We start from the raw sequence: 20,955 nt of genomic DNA, 5'->3' as shown, positions 1-20,955 counted from the left end.
AGATAGACGTGACCTTTAGCAAGATAAGGGATGACCAGTAAATGACTCTGTTCTCATACGTAGGACTATTGCATACATGTGGAAAACATACTTAATTTGGTCTCAACAACTTGTAAAGAGACATGCCAAGCAGACTTTGCAAAGCAGAGACAGGAGTGGTTTGGTTAACAGAAATGGATCCAGCGCTTTCAGATCTTCAGGAGTGGTTTGGTACACTTGGTTTCAAGAACGATATATGAGCAAGCTCTCATTGGATGTTGAGCTTCAGCAGCTACAAGCTCTTTGGTCTCTAAAGAGGTCTTCCAGATTGCTGTCCTATACTGATTGGCCCAAAAATGAAGTAAAAGTGTTTCAATAGCACACCGTAAATATTATGTGGAAGCAAAAAACATGTTGAACCTTACTTTTGCAACAGTATTGAACTTTTGGATGAATTTTAGAATTATTTTGCAATATAATGTGAGTATTTATTTTATTTAAAAGGTCAAAATAATCTTAAATATTTAAAATTAACTAAGTTGGATAACTTTTGTTTTCTATATAGTACTTCACTAATATTTAATTACTTATTAATGAAATTATATATATATTTTTTTTAAAAAACTAACTTTAATTATTTTATTGTAAGAGTATTTGCTTCCACCATATATAGATCTTAAAATATCCATGGGAGTTTATTTTTGTAAACATTAAGAGTAATCTCATGACGGAGAAAGCTAACATTGTTTTTTTTTTTTGGGAAAACTCATTAACAATATCATTAAGACCGACTTACCTTTAAATTTCCCACTTGATTGTTAGTACAGGCCGAGCATCAAATTAATCATACGAGAGGGTGGTTTGGTTAATAGAAGGGTGATCTTATTGAATTTTCATTGACGGGAAGGAGGTACTCTTGATTTCGAGAACGATCCATGAGCAGATAGATAGGGCTTTTGCAAGCTTTCATTGGATGTTGAGCTTCAGCAGCTACAAGCTCTTAATTTGGTCTCTAAAGCGGTCTTTCAGATCGTTGTCCTATAATGATTGGCCCAAAAACGTTTTGTTTATAGATTGACATGAATCATTAAAGAATATGTGATATGTCGTTTGCTTAGAGGAACCTGGTCCATTCTATTTTTTTTGGCAAAGCTTAAGGGTAAGCTGAGACTTTATGATGCAATGGGGAATTGTTTATATTTTTTTTTTGTTGGCTAATTATAGCTATCTTGGAAGTTCCTAGTTCTATTAAAATTTCATTTAAATTTTGTTTTTAGTTTTTGAGAAGGTTTTTTTTGACAGTCATTAGTTTATATTTTATAGTTGTTAATGTTGTTTGGGGATTACTATTTAATTTACATACAAATACTATATAAGTAGCAGGAAATAGAGAGGGTAGGTTAGGGAGTACATTATGATAAAAAAAAGGAAAAGGAAAAAAAAACAGTGGAGTGAGTAAAGTAAGACAAAAAATAATAATAATAACATATATATGTAGTCTCTCAAGCAGGGATAGATATGTAGGTTAATTTATATGAAGTTAGTAAATCTTCGATATGCATAGCCCCTTGACATAATAGCGAGTTGAACAACTATCTTATAACAATACTCTTTTCTTTATTGATAACACCAAAAATACCATTAAGCCAATGATATACTGGTGGAAAAAATAGAGTTTAATTGTATGTAATATAGAATAATTGTAAAATGAAAAGGAAAATAATCAAAATCTATACATGAATAAAAAATGAAAGTGAAGAATACTCGGTCATTAGAGCCTCTAAATAAATCATTCCCAGTATAGAAGAAATTAAAATTGATGAAGAACGAGCTGAAACATTGTATTCCAATCTGGCATCCTATCCTCGAAAATCAATTTGTGTTTGTCATTCCAATTTGCCCATAAAATACCTTAGGATAACATTGGAATGCTATTCATTTGAACCTGTCTTTAACAAGTAAAGTCCACTTCAAAACAACTGGATCTATAGATTTTGGCATGCTCCAACAGAATGCAGAACATTTCTTGAAATGTTGTCAAAGCTTCCGGGGTTCATATATAATATTGAAGAAATAGAGATTAATTGAGTTTATGAATGGTTTGATTGCAAGAAAAATTGATTTTTAAGTTAATTTTAGTTTTAATTAAAAGAAATTAGTTTTAATTTTAATTTTAGTTTTTAATTGGATTTGATTACAATGAAAATTGATTTTTAAGTCAATTTGGGCTTTTAATTAGAAGAAATTTAAGTTCTGGGGCCAAAATATATTTTTTAGGATTTTATTGGGTCAAATCAGGGGCTCAATTACATAAATATTGAAGTTTAATAGCCACTTAGGGACTTAATTGAGAAAATCCGAAAACAGGGACCAATTTGGAAAAGGCGCATAAATAGGGGGGTTGTTTTGGATTGATCCGGGTCAAATTGAAGAAATTGAAAACTGGAGGACTAATTTAAAAATTGGCGCAGGGAAACCGGGCGACACGTCACCTGTTACTGTTCACTTTCTTCCTCAAAAAGCTGCCTGAGTGGCTGTTTTCCAGGCGCCTTTTCCGGGTTGTGTGGCTTCCAAATCCGACAAAACATGCACCAACATATCCAAATGAAACCCCTTTATCCCGGAGAATGGTCCAGTCGGGTTGAAAAAGTTAGAAACGGCTCCGTTGAGCGGCTCAAAGTGGCCACCTCGGGCAGTTCACAGCCTTGAGCTGCCAAATTTGGCAGCTCGAGGTGCACACTTTGAACCAGTGGCTTGGATACCTCGGGTCGAATTAAGGGCTGAAAATTTTCCCCAATGTAGACAATGTTGCCCTTTTGCACCGCCTATAAATAGAATCTCTGTTGAAGACCCGAAAAAGGGGGAGAGCACCCAAAGTCGGACGAAAACCATCCATTACTGCCCAGTTTTCCTGCAACCAGCCTCCTTTTCTCTTTCCCTCTCCGTCGTTGGCCCTCATCAACCAACACCATCATCACTCATCTTCTCACCGTCATATCCACCTCCAGCGGCCATCAAAGCGTCACACACGGTGGTCTCACCATCTCTCTCTCTCCTCTGCAAATTTTTCTCCCCTGTCACCGAGGCAGCAGCAGCAGCAGTAGCCGCAGCAACCACCACGACCAGCAGCTTCTGCCTTTGCCGAAGACTGCCAGGACAGCAACTCTCTCTTCAGCTGCTCCAACAGTTACAACCGTGAGCTTTCCTTCACCTCTACAGGACCTGTTTCGTTCTTCTTCCAGCCAGGACCAGTGCACGCCCCCAGCCACTACCACCGTCAGCACCACCGGGAGACCTCGTCGACTGCCTCTCCACCGCCACCAGCATCACTGGGAGGGTTCGCCATCGTCTTCAACATCGTTTCTGCCACCAGGTTTGCACCCCCTTCGTCGCTGTGCATGCACCATTTCCTTGCATTTTACTGTTGAAGTGAAATATAATTCACGTGAACAGTGAAATGCTATTTCACTGTTCACATCAAATATATTTCACTGTTCACATGAGGCCTGCTGGGTTCAGCCAGCCATATGGGCCCCGCTGGATCCAACCTTAAAAAATATATATATAAAAAATAAAATTTCTTCAAAAATTATTTCAAAGAATTCGTGATTTTCCTGTAATTTTATTACTGTATTTTGGTCAATATCGGTTTGTATTTTTATATTGTAAAGATATAAATCCGGTATTAAAATACCCGGTTTTCGCCAAAAAAAAATATTTATTAAAAAAAATGTTTTGTTTTCATGCATACGGCCAGTACTCTAACATGTTTTGAATGTTCTTTTTTATATATACAAAAAAATATCGAAAGTTTTGAAAAATATGTTTTCACATGGATTTCTTAAACACAACAAAAATTGTTTTTTCTTGCATTTCTGGATTTTACAACATGTTTGTAAAACTCCAAAGGGTATTGGCCAATATTCCAAAAAATACAAAAATCTTATTTTGGGTAGGGGGAATTCATCTATTATTCACCGCTAATGTTTGGATAAAGAAATCCTTAAAGGAAAATTATCCAAAATATTATTGGGAGTAATAAATCCGCACACATCCTTGAAAGAAGCCTTGATTATAATCGAGGACATTTCAAAACTTTAAATTTTTGACCCCACGGTTTACGAGCCGTGAAAGTATGAAATACTAAGGCAAAAGGAGGCTTTTAAAGCGCTCTGAATTTCCTTAGATTTCTAAATTTTTTTGTCCCTCCTCCTTGCGATTTACGAGTCGCAAACTCTTGAAATACTATGGGAAAAATGAGCTTTCAAAGAACATGGAATCTCCTTGGATTTCTATCCAAATAAATTTTATTTGAATCAAACCTAGGAAAATTGATGGAATTAGAAAATACCAACACCATAGCAATTATAGAGCAAACCAAACACCAAGCAGCTTACCTTAGGTAGGGCGTACTAGGGGTGCTAGTACCTTCCCTTTACGCAACTAGTCTCTTGCCTTAGAATCTCTGAAAGACCAGTTAGGGTTCCTAGTGACCAAAATACTAGGTGGCGACTCCACAGAACTAAATCATTAGAACAAAACGAAAGTCGCAAAACAAATTTCGGATTTTTTTTCCCGGGGGGGCGCGACAATGGGTTTATGACCAAGTTAGTGAAGGAAAGGACATAAAAGTACAAGAAGATGCCATGGAACATGAAAAGAAAACAACGAAAAAGATGATTATTGTGGCATTGTGGTGTATACACTTAAAGCCTGTTGATCGTCCCTCAATACATAAAGTTGTAGAGATGCTTGAATCGGATGCTGAATCCCTACAAATGCCTCCTAAGCCTTTTCTTACCCCACCTCAAATGCCAGAGGAAGATGATAAAGCTAATCATGAAAAGTTATCAAATCCACCAAATGATTGTATTGACTCTTCATATCAGTTTGGTCGTTGATGATGAGATGATGAAGATAATATAGCTTAGTGATTATTAATTTTGATAATGTATTAATTATTATTTAAGCTTTAAGTTTATTGATTGTGTCCATTAACTGGATATTATTATCCATTAACAACCTCCAGATAAAAATAATTCAATCAAGTAAGCATATAGATATTATTGCAAAAGTGTGTATGGATTGAAAATACATCAAAATTCATGACTTACTTGCTGTAACTTTGAGGCTAGGCACTTGGAGAATTGGATCATTGGATAGACGTGGCCTTTAGCAAGATAAAGGATGACCAGTAAATGACTCTGTTCTCATACGTAGGACTATTGCATACATGTGGAAAACATACTTAATTTGGTCACAACAACTTGTAAAGAGACATGCCAAGCAGACTTTGCAAAGCAGAGACAGGAGTGGTTTGGTTAACAGAAATGGATCCAGCGCTTTCAGATCTTCAGGAGTGGTTTGGTACACTTGGTTTCAAGAACGATAAATGAGCAAGCTCTCATTGGATGTTGAGCTTCAGCAGCTACAAGCTCTTTGGTCTCTAAAGAGGTCTTCCAGATTGCTGTCCTATACTGATTGGCCCAAAAATGAAGTAAAAGTGTTTCAATAGCACACCGTAAATATTATGTGGAAGCAAAAAACATGTTGAACCTTTTGCAACAGTAGTTGAGCTTTTGGATGAATTTTAGAATTATTTTGCAATATAATGTGAGTATTTATTTTATTTAAAAGGTCAAAATAATCTTAAATATTTAAAATTAACTAAGTTGGATAACTTTTTTTTCTATATAGTACTTCACTAATATTTAATTACTTATTAATGAAATTATATATTTTAAAAATAAACTAACTTTAATTATTTTATTTTAAGAGTATTTGCTTCCACCATATATAGATCTTAAAATATCCATGTGAGTTTTTTTTTGTAAACATTAAGAGTAATCTCATGATGGACAAAGCTAACATTGTTTTTTTTTTTTTGGGAAAACTCATTAACAATATCATTAAGACCGACTTACCTTTAAATTTCCCACTTGATTGTTAGTATAGGCCGAGCATCAAATTAATCATACGAGAGGGTGGTTTGGTTAATAGAAGCGCTTTCAGTACTTTCATATCTTCTAGTGATCTTATTGAATTTCCATTGATGGGAAGCTTTCATGAGCAGATAGATAGGGCTTTTGCAAACTTTTATTGGATGTTGAGCTTCAGCAACTACAAGCTCTTAATTTGGTCTCTAAAGAGGTCTTTTAGATCGTTGTCCTATAATGATTGGCCCAAAACCATTTTGTTTATAGATTGACATGAATCATTAAAGAATATGTGACATGAATCATTAATTTGGTTTCTAAAGAGGTCTATTCTACTTTTTTTTTGGCAAAGCTTAAGGGTAAGCTGAGACTTTATGATGCAGTGGGCAATTGTTTATATTTGTTTATGTTGGAGAATTATAGCTATCTTGGAAGTTCCTAGTTCTATTAAAATTTCATTTAAATTTTGTTTTAGTTTTTGAGAAGTTTTTTTGACAGTCATTAGTTTATATTTTATAGTTGTGATTGTTGTTTGGGGATTACTATTTAATTTACATACAAATACTATATAAGTAGCAGGAAATAGAGAGAGTGAGTTAGGAAAGACATTATGATAAAAAAGGAAAAGGAAATAAAAACAGTAAAGGGAGTAAAGTAAGACAAAAAAAAAAATAACATACATACATAAATATAGTCTCTCAAGCAGAGATAGATTTGTAGGTTAATTTATATGAAGTTAGTAAAGCTTTGATATGCATGGCCCCTTGACATAATAGTAAGTTGAACAACTATCTTATAACAATACTCTTTTCTTTTTCTTTTTTTATAATAGTTGAGAGGCTTTATTGATAACACCAAAATACCATTAAGCCAATGATATACTGGTTGAAAAAATAGAGTTTAATTGTATATAATATAGAATAATTGTAAAATAAAAAGGAAAATAATCAAAATATATACATGAATCAAAAATGAAAGTGAAGAATACTCGGTCATTAGAGCCTCTAAATAAATCATTCCCAGTGTTATAACCTAATTTTTGGATAAATAATAAAAATAAATGGATAAAAATATATTTGGGAATGGGGTTAAGACAATGCAAAATTTGAAGTTTGAGGATGCAATTATTAAATTTGAGGGTCCATTGGTCAATAATTGAAGAATTAATAAGTTGGAGACTTTAAATTAAAAATTTAGATTAATTTAATTAATAAATATGGTGCTTAATTAAAGAATTGATAAGTTTGAGGATTAAGTTAAGTTTTGATTTAATTGATTAAAGAAATCAGGGGTTTGATTAAACATATACCAGATTTATGGGTTAATTAGAAGCAAAATTTTCAAGAAATTAAAAGACCGAGGACCATAGTGAAACTGCGGGTTTACTTTAGGAATTTTAACTGATTTTGAGTTGAAGATTTAATTAAGGATCAAATTGAATAATCCGGAATTAAGGACTGTTTCGTAAATAGTGTTATAATTTAAGGATTTAATTGAAATTAATCCAAATGGGCAAAATTTAAAGAAATCTTTATTTGTTTGGGGTCCAATTGCCGAATTTCCAAAGAAGCAGGGGTCAAAAATGAAAATGTTCATTGTTGCCGAAACGTCGCCATTGCTGGGAACAACCGTGTTCGTCTTCTCCATCCCGGTTCAGCAGGCTGAAGATCTGCAACGAATTCAATCCAATCATGGACCACGTTTCTCACCCACGATCTCGTGCGTGGAAGATAACAGTCCTACAAAGGTAGGGCTGATTAGAGGAAGCGGCTAGGGATCTCTATAAAGAGGGAAGAAAACCCAGAAAAACAGAGCAAAAAAACCAATGAAGAACAACCCAGAACATAGAGAAGAGGAGAGAAAAGCAGAGGAGCAACGATTGTCTTCGTTCCTGCAGAAAAAGAAGAACCCGAAGTCAATAAAAAACTCAGAGAAAGCTAACATATCCATTACCTTCTTAGTTGTTCACTTCAAGAACTGAGAAGAAGGGAGAACAGTGAACACAACGGGGAGAGGTAGGAGGACGAACCAAAAACCAGAGCAAAAAATAGAGGCAAAACCAAAGCAAAAACAAAGCAAAAAACCCAAACACAATCTCAAAGGAAAAAAAAAAAAGGAAAACAGAGAGGAAAGCAAGTAAAAACAAAAACAAGAAGAAGGAGCAGAAGAGAAGAACTAGTCTCGGCCAACCAGAGCTTCACCATCGTCTCTATCGCCTCACAGACCAGGTAAGCGATCCCTTGTCTTCAGTTAATTGTTATTTACACTGTGCAAGTGAATTTTAATTCACTTGCACAGTGTAGCAACACGAGTGTTGCTTATCCCACCCCAGCCTAAAATAAAAAAAATAGAAAAATAAAAAAGGTAGAAAAAAATAAAAAATAAATAAAAAATGTGTATGCATGAATAAAAATAATGTAAATTTATTGGTTTATTCAGTGACGCCAGAGTCAGGAATAAAGATATCGGTTTAATATTTATATTATTTTTATTCGTTGTATTTTATTTTATTTAGCTAGAAACAAATATGTGTATGCGTAAAAATAAATTTATTTTTATTTATTTATTCATTGACGCTAGAGCCGGGAATAAAAAAAATATTGATCAAATTTATTTTATAGCTACATGATATTTACCAACGCCAGAGTTGGAAGTATCCGTAGTTGAATATTCACTGACGCCAAAGTCAGGAATATTATAATCAAATTATCATAGCGTAAACTAATAAACATTTAGCAATTTAAGACGAAACTAGCAATGCAGCTTGCCTTAGACAGGATATTTAAGGGGTGATAATATCTTTCCTTTTATGTAACCAGTCCTAAACTATAGAATCTCTGTTAACCAATTAGGGTTCTTAGTAACCATAATACTAGGTGGGAACTCCTTAAACAAAACCATTCTCCATCAAAGAACAGGATGTCTTCTTTCCAAAGATTTAATAATTTTTAAGGCTACCGCGATGTCTGGTGTGACACCTAGTATAGAAGAAATTAAAATCGATGAAAAACGAGCTCAAACATTGTATTCCAATCTGGCATCCTATCCTCGAAAATCAATTTGTGTTTGTCATTCCAATTTACCGATAAAATACCTTGGGATAAAATTGGAATGCTCTTCATTTGAACCTGTCTTTAACAAGTAAATTCCACTTCAAAACAAATGGATCTATAGATTTTGGCATGCTCCAATATAATGCAGAACATTTCTTGAAATGTTGTCAAAGCTTCCAAGGTTCATATATAATAGTGAAGAAATAGAGATTAATTGAGTTTATGAATAGTTTGATTGCAAGAAAAATTGATTTTTAATTCAATTTTGGCTTTAATTAAAAGAAATTAGGGGAGAGAAAAAAAAAGGAAAAAAAGAGAGGAAATAAGCTGAAATAGAAGAGAAAAGAAAAGAAAGAAAAACATGAGAGAACATGGGAAGTAAAGGAAAGGAAAAAAACAAAAGAGGAAAAAATGAATAAAAAAGAGAAGCAAAGCAGAGAAACAAAGAGAAGTAAGAATAGAAACATAACAAAAAGAAAACACAGATAAAAAGAAGAAGAACTACCAACCCAACAACTCCCTAGTATATGTTATATGTTAAAAAAAAAAACAACACAACAATTATGAAAAAATTTCAAAATCCTTTCAAAAAATATGTGGTTATCTCGCGTATTTTTTTACTAATTTTTCTTAATATTGATTTGTATTTTTATACTATAAAGATACAAATCCAATATTAAAATATTCGGTTTTCTCCAAAATGTTGAAAACATTATATAGAAAAAAAAAATTATCTTATTTTTATACATACAGTCAAGTCTCTCAAGCTTATAAGAAATTTTCATATCATATTTTCATACAAAAGAAAAAATTTCAAAAAAATAAATGTATTAGCATGCATTTTGAACTTTAATAACTAGGTTATTAAAACTATCAGAACTAGGCTAACATTTGAAAAATACCAAAAAAATTATTTTGTTTTCTTTTCATATCTAGGATTACAAACTTATATGTAAGATGTATTCTAATATTAAATAAGAATTAGTTCTTTTTTTGTCGATATTAGAACGGTTATGTTTTACTCGATAAAATAAAGATCTACTTACCGAAGAGGACTTTTCTTAAAATCTTAGACAGACTGACAATTAGAAAACACGATAACACCTTAACATATATTAGATAATTAAACAATGTAGCTTACCCTAAATAAGACGTATTTCAGATACTAATATCTTTTCTTTACGCAACCAATCTTTGTGCCTGATCTCTGAGACCATTTAGGGTTCTTAGTAACCAAAATTCTAGATGGCGACTTTCATTCCCTCTTTCCACTAATAAAAGACAAGAAATCCTTGTCTTTCCTATTTCCTGATTTCTAGATACCCGAGAGGACAATCATTGCAACGCCGCACTTGTGCAACAACTAGCAAGCCTGAGGGATTGACATGGTAGAAGACTCGGACATAACATAAATACCATCATTATTCTGGCTGGAAAGGAGTACTGCTTTGGTGGTGAGATCTTTTACATAAAACACAGATGCATGAAATTCAAAATAAAAATTATTATCACAATAAAAAATTTTAACAGAAAGTAGTGGCTTTGTAATATGAGGAACATGAAGAACACTATATAAGGTGAAAATGTGTTTTGGGGTATGTAACATGGTATGTCCAATATTGGATATGAAAATGCACTTATCATTGGTTTTTTTTTTTTACAAACTCTCTGCTCTCCTCTGATTTCCTTTTATGTTCGTTTTCTCTGCTTTTTTCCCTGTTTTCTGCTTCTTTTCCTTGCCTTTTTTCTGGCTACTCACTAGCTTTTTATAGAGGCAGAACCAACTGGTTGTTCCCCATTACGCCTCTTCTTTCCTTGAGCACAGGTCTGTCTCCATGAAAATAAAAAAATATTAGACAATAGATTTGCATTTAACAATAATAGGCAACAAATTGAGCACATAACTTAAAAAAATAAAAACACAAGGAAAAAAAATCAACATGCGAGGAGCCAACCAATTAGTCAACGAAGACCCCTAAATATTTTTGGAATTTTATGATATAAAAAAGGGGCTTGTTTAGACAAATATCAAATTAGAATAGGCATAATAATTATGGTTAAGATATAAAAATATATTTTACTAAACACACTTTTAATGAACATAATTTGAGCTGGTTGGGCTAAAACCTAAACTCAACCTATTTTTTTATTGGGACTGTGTCCAGCCTAGTCAATATAGACTGGGTTGGAACCAACCGGCCCTACCTGGTCCTGACACAAGCCAGCCAGTGACTTGGCTGGGCAGCAGGCATGCGTAACCTCAGTCACGCATGCACTGCCCAGTGCGAAGGTAATTACCTTCGCACTGTCTTGCAACATTTACATTTGAAACAGAGGAGAATAGTTTTACCTGGCGAAGACGAAGACGAAGACGAAGACGAAGGTATGGATCCGAGAGTCGGCCGGAGAATATTCTCCTCTTTCTCTTCCTTTCAGTCTCTTCCCCTCTGTTCTTGTGTTTCTGTTTGCTGGGTTTATTTTTTTTACTCTTTGCTCTCCTCTGATTTCCTCTTCTGTTCGTTTTCTCAGCTTTTTTCCCTGTTTTCTGCTTCTTTTCTCCTTGCCCTTTTTCTGGCTACTCACTGGCTTTTTATAGAGGCAGAACCAACTGGTTGTTCCCCAGTACGCCTCTTCTTTCCTTGGCAGAGGATAAGTCCTGCGGGGACTTGGATATGGGATTCAATCCTTATCTCCCCCAATGTTTATCTCCATGTGGGGATACTCTTTAAACCCCGTGTTTTGGCTAGATTGGGACACCAACAGTCCCGCAGCTGCTGGACTGTTAGTGGTGGTTTCTTCCCCGTCTCAAAGACCTGCTAACTGGAGGGAATAATCTGAGAAATGACGATAGAAATCGTGGAGATTGTTCGTTCGATTGTGGTGGCAATTAATGTTCTTCCTCTCCTTTGCAGGGAGTTTCTTTTGTTCTTAGAGGAAGAAGACGAGGACCAGAAATGAAAAACGGCGCCGTTTCTAGTCTGGGCGGCAGTTTTTCAATCTGGTCCTCCAAGTTTCAACATGTTTTTAAACAGGCCCATAGACAGAATTTCAGTGCCTTTTACAAAATGGTCCCTGGACCTTAATCACTTGTAATTTTGTCCTTAATTAACTCAGAAATTTAATATTTATTCAATTATGTCCCTGATTTTATTAATTAAACTAAATCTAAGGTTAATTAAGTCCTCAAACATATCAATTCTTTAATCAAATTCCTGATATCATTAATTAAACCCAATCAAAGTTTAATTGAAACCTCATACCTGTTAATTTTTTTCAATTTCTTTTAAAATTAATTTTCAAAGTCATAAATCTAACATGATTAACCCTTTAAAGCTTTCCATTTGTGTTATCTTGATCCAAACCTTAATATTTTTTTTAATTATTTTTTTGTTATCAAAATTTAAGTTATGACAATCATCACCAACATGCAAATGATCACAACCAAGATAAGGTTCATTCCCGGTAATAGTCGAAAGATCAAGTGTAACGTTTTGATTTGCACTAGTTTCTAGGGACCAATCTATAGGATTAGGAGAAGAGACATTATCAAGAGCAAGATTGGCAGTCGGCTGTTGTCCATGGCTGCGAAGCTAAGAGCATTAAGGGGTTGAATGGCTAAAGGAGAAGTAGAGTTGACACTTGACATTATTCTTAAAGGAGCAGTGAGGAGACCACTATGAAGGGCCAATATTCCTTCTAGTTTGTTGTCACTTGCCTTGCTTCCAGTTGGTGTTAACAGACCCCTGAAGGCCATAAAAATCATACACGTGTTAGTGGCTGTTACGGTTGTTGGAACATTGGCTGCCATGAAAACATCCTTTATTACGACTGAAATTAATCATACACGTGTTAGTGGCTGTTACGGTTGTTGGAACACTGGCTGCCATGAAAACATCCTTTGTTCCAACTGAAATTAATCATACACGTGTTAGTGGCTGTTACGGTTGTTGAAACACTAGCTGCCATGAAAACATCCTTTGTTACGACTGAAATTAGAATTGTTGCTATAGGTGGCAGAGGACTAATACTGAGATACATTTGCCAAGGGCGATAGAGGTGGTGTGGGCAGTAGAGGAGGATTGACAACCATGGATTGAAGGAAGGTCTTGTGAAGAAACTTATGGGTAAGGAGATGGCTATGAACATCTATATATGAAAGAGGTTTTGCCTTGGTTGCAAGGCTGGTTACCAAGTCTTTGAACTTATCATGAAGAACACAAAACACATATAAATTGAAAAGGCTAGCTAATAAGTTAAGCCTCTTATTTCTCTTCAACTAGTTAGAATTTGTGATATAAAAGGAAACTAATTTCCTTTCATTTGAAGGATAAAGCCAATCAGACTATTAAAACCCTTTTAGACAATAGTTAACACATGTTTTTTTATACCCAAAACACAGAACAAGAGATAGGAGGCGACATCTAGGAGCAGAAGCAATTAGAACTAAAAGAAAGAAGCTAAGAACAAAAATCACTTCAAAACATCAAATTCTCTTATTTTCCCATACTCGTAAGTGATGTTCATTGCATCAGGTTTGTCTCCTTTTAATTTAGCTATAGAGTGGTTCTTTATTCTAGTATTTGTTGAGTATTTTATCTAAACTTAATGCTTGTATATGCTTGATCACCGTTTACATGATTTGGGATTTAATTTGAGACCCATAAATGATAATTGCTTTAATTATTGTTTGAAATACATAAGGAATCAATAGGATAGAGATATATATAGAACTTGTGTGTTTCTTAAAGGTTTTATCATTTCTAATGAATTTTCACAAAGATGTACAAAATTTTCTGATTAAAATAATTCATTGATACGTGAGTGAGATTAGTGACTTACTTAGTAAAACCTAATTATTAATAATAAAAAAAATTCAATATGGTTAATTTAATTATTTGTCTATTTGTTATACTTTTTTTTGTTTCACAAACTTTAATAATTGAATCAGAGGTTTAATAATTTTGGTATTATTGATATTTTTCGTGAATCCTCATAGAATTTGTTAGGATATCTTACTCATTCACTTAATTACTTTTTACGAATTATGCACTTGAGATTTTGTGATTTTGACCAACAATAACCCCTCTAAATTATCTTCTACTCGTTGCAAGATGGGACCGGACATGAAAGATCGCTTGAAAGGCACCACATTTTTTCCCCTCTTTTTTCTCTTACCGACTTGGAAATTTCAAGGAAGACTTTTTTCGCTTGTATATTTTTTTGTTTTTGCTTCTCTTGTGTGGGCTCGTTTGCATCGCATTTAGAGAATGGTTCAAGATGTAGACAAGCTTGACTTTGTATGTGGAGGCCATTTAGAAGTCTTCCCCTTCTTTTGTGGTAACTCTTCATGCAATGTCCTAATTCTTAATCAATATTGGAAGTGACCATTCAATAATTCAAAGACTTTAATCTGTGGCCATTGATTGATTTCCTTAATTGATTAAGTGACCATTCAATAATTCAAAGACTTTAATCTGTGGCCATTGATTTAATCTGTGGCCATTTAGAAGTCTTCCCCTTCTTTTGTTGGTAACTCTTCATGCAAATGTCCTAATTCTTAATCAATATTGGAAGTGACCATTCAATAATTCAAAGACTTTAATCTGTGGCCATTGATTTTAATCTGTGGCCATTTAGAAGTCTTCCCCTTCTTTTGTGGTAACTCTTCATGCAAAGTCCTAATTCTTAATCAATATTGGAAGTGACCATTCAATAATTCAAAAGACTTAATTTTTTGTTTTATATATAATACTTTATTTAAAATCAATTACTTAATTAGTTAATGAAATTAAATATTTTAAAAATAATCTTTAAGTTAATTATTTTATTTTAAATATATATTAACTTTAAGTTGGATCTTAATTTAATTACTTAATAGTTATATGTACATAGGACTTAACCTAACTTTTCACACAAAATGTATAATTCTCATTATATTTTTAAAATAAATGAGATGAGTACCATCACTTTGATTTTGAATTTGTTAATTTGTTTTAATTCTCCATAGTTTTTAAAAAAGTAAGAGAAAATACATAAGAAACAAAATAAAAACAAAAAAAATATAGAGATTTTTTTATTTCTTTAATTACCTTGATTTAATATTATTAGATCATGTACTAATACAAACTAAATTATTTTTAAATTAACATTTTTTGCTAGCAAAATACTCTAACCAATGCCAAAAGATAGAAATTGTTATGTTTTATTTTAAAATTTTCCAAAAAATATATAAGTTTTTTTCCAAAAAATATCAAGGTAAAACCATTATTTTTTATTCCCCTTCAATGTTAAATGGAATATCAAGGCACTTCAATTATGGTGGATTGATAGGATCACGAAAAAACGTTTTTTTAGTGATTTTATCAACCCATTATAGTTGCAGCGATAGAAATAGCAATAATTACCGTTTAATCCATAATATTAGCTACTTTTTTTAGAATAAAAAAAATGATTGAAAAACGTGGACCGGCGTTTCTAAAAATGAAAGCAAGATTGAAAATATAAATTTGCTTGTGAAAACTTTATACGACTTGTGGATGCTGCTGTTCAGAAGGATTTTAATTTTTTTCTCCTTCCCCTCAACGATATTTTACCGAATTTGATAATTATCTGCTATCGCTTTTTTTTTTTTCCTTTTCTTTTTTAATTATTCTTTAAAATTGTTGTATTAAATTTGATTTAAATTGAATTATGAAGAAGATATTTTAAAAAATATATGATTATGTCATCGTTTTTAGAAAAGGTTAGATTTTTTATGATAATATTAACAGTTTCTTTTATATATATATATATGGACATGATATACAATATGTTTTTTTAATACTTTTCTCATGGATATATATTTAGTGAAAATAAAATATCTTTTATTGTATTACTTTTTTGTGTGATATGTTTTTTTAAAAATTAATTATTCTTTTATTTTAGCGAACACTAATATTAAAATTATAGATGCATTATATTATTTTAATATATTTTTAAATAAAAAATATTTTTAAAAAATACCTTACACCATAATTCCTAAATAAGCAGTAAGAGGAGTACTGTTCTCAAGACCACATAATTTATTAATATTTTTCAAGAAAATAAAAAAATTTAGAATTTTAAGAATCCTTTGGTTTCGTGCATGGTCTCCTACTTATGAGAGTATTATTATGATTTGCCAATATAATTGTTTATTTAAAAAGTTTTAATTAAAAAAGTTTAAAAAAAGTTTAAATAAAATAATACTATATTGATAAGAAGTAAAGTTTATTTAATTATGTATAAATAAAATTGGAAATAAACTTTTAGTTTTAAAATTTTTAAATTTTATTTGTTTTAGGCCTCTTTAGTGTTAGATGATCAAATAAAGTTTAAATAAAATACTATATTGATAAGAAGTAATTCAAAGGAATTGATTTGATAATCGAGGAGGTTTATTAATTTTCTCATTTAAGTTTCATGTTGAATAAAAGAAAAAAAAATATATTATATATGTGAATTTTCATTCCCAAAGGCTAAAGATATCGTCTTATATTGTAACCCTTTAAAAAAAGAAACGTAATCGTTTTCACTTAGAGTTTTGCAAAACGACGTGGTTGTTATACAGTTTTGCATTTCTACTTTACTCCTCCTATATTTATATTTAAATATTGAATGGCACCACATTCTTTCCTTGTTTTTTTTCTCACTGACTTGGAAATTTCAAGGAAGTCTCCTCTTTTTAGAAATTTCAAAAATATTCAATGGAAATTTCGAACTTTAATTTGTGGCCATTGATTTCCTTTCGTATTCTGCAGACGTGTATTGTTCTCAAGACCACATGATATATTTATATCTCGTGAGCAGAGTGTAACAAAGCACATTAATTGGTTTCCCAAAGAAAGTTTCTCTCTCAATGTTCAGTAGAGAATTAAGGCACCTTTTCGGTGCATATGCAGCCCTCCCTTTTCTACTGATCCTATCCTCCCACCATAGTTGCAGTGCTACAAAGAACACCAGCTATTACTGCGCTCCTTCTTCTTGTGGCCATATCCATAATATTAGCTACCCTTTTCGACTAAATACCGATCCCCAGAGCTGTGGCAACAAAAATTATGAGCTTGCTTGTGAAAACAACGTACGTCCAACTTTATACTTGAACATGGTAAAGTATTATGTTCAGGCAATCAATTACAGTAACTTCACAATTCGACTTGTGGATGCTTCTGTTCAGAAGGATGATTGCTTCTCCATCCCTCATCATTCTCTTACAGAAGAATTGCTGTACTACTATTATTATTATGAGATAAAGTGGCCACACAGTTCTGTGTTAACTTTTTTATGCTGCAAGAATCAAATGCTGAATCCTCCAGGTTATATTATGGATGCCTCTTCTTGTAAAAATGGCAGTGGTACTGCATATAATTCTTCTTCGTCTGGCAGTATTTCTTCTCCCAGCTGTGTCGATATGGAAGGTCATTCGTATGTCATGGTTGGTGAGGACATCCAGGATGTACCTGACTTGTGCCGTATAAATTTGATTTATTCTGTGCCAAAAATTATGACAAATATGTCGTATACAGATGTCCATGATATTTTGGTATATGGGTTCGAGCTTTCATGGTTCTCTTTCTGTTGTCATTATAACATAGAGAACCGCTGCAACCTTGATGAAGCCACCATGAAGAACAACTATTGTTTACAATATACCATAGAGAACTATTTTGGTACGTATTCTCTCTCTCCATATGCATCATCAGCTTACCTCAAGTATTGTATTATGATTATGCATACCAAATCATTGCTCTATTTTCAAATTTTATGTGCTAAGGGTTTAAATCTACATGGTGATCTTTCAAGTTACTAGAAATCTTCTGAAAGTAAAGTCAATAATGATAATCTAATGTGATGCTCCTATATGGCTTGGTTTCCGTTTATGTGTTAGGGGTTTATTTTATATTTTAATAAATGTTCTTCACTTCAGTTGACCTTTTCTTTTTTCTTGAAATTGTAGGGACGCTGTTAAACCTTTATTTTGAAGGTGAGGACTATTACGGTCTTACATGTTCTGGCTCAATTCTACAAAAAAAATACATTTACTTTATAGCATTTTCTTCGCCAATGAGTTTTTTTTTTTTTTTTTAAATATTAAATCATCAAGATTTTGCACGCTGATTCATATTTTCTTGGCGATTATAGGTATCGCCGGGATATTCTGTCGAGGCATTGGGGGTGAGTTCATTTATTTTGTGTAATTATATAAATTTTACAGAAGAAAGAGTACTAATATTTGTTTTCCTAATAAAATAAATAAAAGACCCTGAAAAATGTACGAATATTTATTTTTCTAATAAAATAAATAAAAGACCCTGAAAAAATCTTTTTTTTTTTCAAAATAGTTTCAATCACGTACATATCAACCTATAGTACGAGATGTTTTTGCGGTCACTAATCTCTTAAATTTTGATAAAATAAAACCCTTTTAAAATAATCTTAATCTTCCACTCTAATTAAAAGATCTAAATGAAATAAGATATGAATTTATAATGCTTCTAATCTTCTTATGTCTAGTAGGATGAATTAATAATGCTTTTAATTTGAATGAATTGATTCTCAATGATGATTTTTTATCCTTACACTCAAATAACTACAATGAATGGTAAATCACTCATCATTGTTTTTTTTTTTCATTTTTATTTGGCAGATAATTATTTGTGATTACGGGATACACATCCCTTCAATTTTACCAATCTTTCTCATATTGTTTTTTCCATTGAACAATTGCTTGTCTTTATCGGTGAGAACAGAATATTTTACTTTGCTTTTATCAGCTTTGTTAGCTACCCAATTTTTGACCGATGTTGATATATTTCAAAAAAATCCAAAAACAATTAGAGAAAAAACAAAGAAAATCCAAAAAAATATGTTTTTTAATATATTTTCGTCATTTTAGCATTTCAACGCGTCTAAAAAAGAATTTAAATTGTTAAAAGAAGAGGATTTTCAAAACGCGTTCGACTTTTCACGCCGTCATTGTTTTAAGATCATTTGATTTTTCGCATTTGAGTCGACGTTGATATTGCTTTCGTTTTTCAAAAAATACAAAAAAAATAAGAAAAAATCAAAAGTTTACAAAAGAAAGAAGTTGAGGGACCAAGTTGAAAAACCTAGCAAATGTTTTCTATAATACCATGCGACTAAACTGATTTTTTTTTTGGGGGGGGGGAGCAATTTTGAAATATCAAAAAAAATACAAAAAAAACAAACCTAACCCTGAAACCTATCTCATGACTTACCAAGCCTGCCGCCTCCTGGAGCCGGTGGGAATTTTGTTTCCCGAGCCTTCTTCTCCTGAAGCCAAAACACAGGTCCGCCCGACCTTTTTGCATTTTTGTACCACCGGCCAAACAGCCCCCATGCCAAACCCCCCGGTTTGATTTTCTCCTTCTTTCTCCCTTACACAGCGCCGTCCTTCAGCCCCGCCATTTTTCAAGACCATCCCCCCATCTTCAGCTTTAGCTGCTCAAGCCCTTCCCGGTTTCCCCATTTGCAGCGAACGTTCGTTCTTCGAATAGGATCAGAGCAGATCAAGCCGAGATCCCGAAAACTTTCTCTCGCGCAGCGCCTTCTTCTCCTCTCAATAGCAGCGCCTCCACCCAAATCAACCCGCAGCTCCGGCGCTTCCTGTTGAAAGACGATCGCCGCTTCCCCAGCTTGGACCCGTGGGTTTCTTCTCCTCGTGGTCGCGCTCAGCAGCGTCCTCCTCGTCGCCAAGCCTCAGCCACACCGCCTCCTAGACAAAGACAAGCTCCCCTCCATCTTCACAGCGGCTCCACCGGACGCAGACAACAGCAGCAGGGCCATCCGCCGTTGCAACCAACGAGAAGTGGAGACCAAACCAGAGCAGCCCACATCCGAACAGCGCCCAGCGGCGACGCCCCCGCGGGATTCTCAGCGTTCTCCTCTTCACTGGCCGGAGTGATACGTAAGTGGGCCTGAAACAGAGGAAGGAGAAGCCAGATCGGACAAGAGAAAAGTAAAACCGAAGCAACGAGGTTTGAAGGGAGAATAGAGGCAGATTCGGGGAAAAACAGGAAAGAAATAAAACAGAAAAATAAGATCGACTGCTTTGTTGCGTTTCTTTTGGGTGTTTGTGCAGGTCACCGCCGGCGAGAAAGAAGGGAGGAACACGTTTTCAGACCCTCCCTTGCTGCTGGGATTTTTACGCGCGGCGCCGTCAACCCGACGCACCGCTGAGCTGGCCTAGTGGCATGGTGCTCGCGGAGGAGTACGCGACTACATCCATCTGGCGCCGCCGAAATGGTTTTGCTGCGGTGAGCGCCAGAAATCTTTCCAGCACTGTTGGGCCGTGCACTGTTCGCCTGCAGAACAATTTTTTCTAGAGATGTTTTAGGACTGGTTTTATTCTGTTAATTTAAAATTGCTCTCGGTGGTAGTGATATTTTTTTATTTAGTATTTGAATTGCGTTTTTATTTGTATCTTGTGGTATTATTGTGAGACAAAAAAAAGAAAAAAGCAAGATAAGGAAATAGAAACCGAAGAAAAGTAAAGAAGAAAAATGAAACGCAAAATAAAATAGTGGAAAGTGTATGTGTGTGCTGTGCTTGTATTTTGGTTTTATTTATTTGTATATATTTTTTTAATGATTAAAATTGAAAATTTATTAAAGAACCAATTTAATATTGATCGGAATCTACGGTTAAGAATTTCTAAGCTTAGTACGTAAGTGATATTCTAAATTTCGACGAAAAGACAATTTATAAAACTTCTTTAACACGTCAAATTCGCGAAGCAGCTTACCTCAGTGGGTGTGTTTAGAGTGCCGTGGGCTGATACCAATTCCCTAACCACAACACAGTCCCTTACCCGCGAATCTGCTACAAGACAGTCCATTCGCGCTAGAATTATTCTAGTAGCCCTTCAATTAAAATTAACAAAAAGTGGCGACTCCAACGAACCAAATTGCAAGCAAACCAACAACGAGACGAAAAATCGCCAAAGGTTG

At 33.7% G+C, this 20,955-nt stretch overlaps 2 protein-coding genes and 1 long non-coding RNA gene across 5 annotated transcripts in view; all 3 read left to right on the top strand.

Moving 5' to 3' along the window:
- The window catches only part of LOC118060427 (integrin-linked protein kinase 1), a 102,982-nt gene that overhangs the window by 55,191 nt on the left and 26,836 nt on the right, over positions 1–20,955 (top strand). The gene's annotated exons all lie outside the window — the stretch shown is intronic.
- Positions 1–20,955, top strand: part of LOC118060464 (rust resistance kinase Lr10) — a 44,010-nt gene that overhangs the window by 10,415 nt on the left and 12,640 nt on the right. The window lies entirely within an intron of this gene.
- LOC140954755 (uncharacterized) lies at positions 16,806–18,603 on the top strand. The gene is made up of 3 exons (XR_012168259.1): positions 16,806–17,655; positions 17,943–17,969; positions 18,128–18,603. It is a non-coding gene; the product is annotated as an uncharacterized lncRNA (long non-coding RNA).

The sequence above is a fragment of the Populus alba genome, chromosome 17, assembly GCF_005239225.2.
Source record: "Populus alba chromosome 17, ASM523922v2, whole genome shotgun sequence".
NCBI classification, from domain to species: Eukaryota; Viridiplantae; Streptophyta; class Magnoliopsida; order Malpighiales; family Salicaceae; genus Populus; species Populus alba.
The sequence above is the reverse complement of the archived record's forward strand: the minus strand, read 5'-3'. Positions and strand labels throughout refer to the sequence as shown.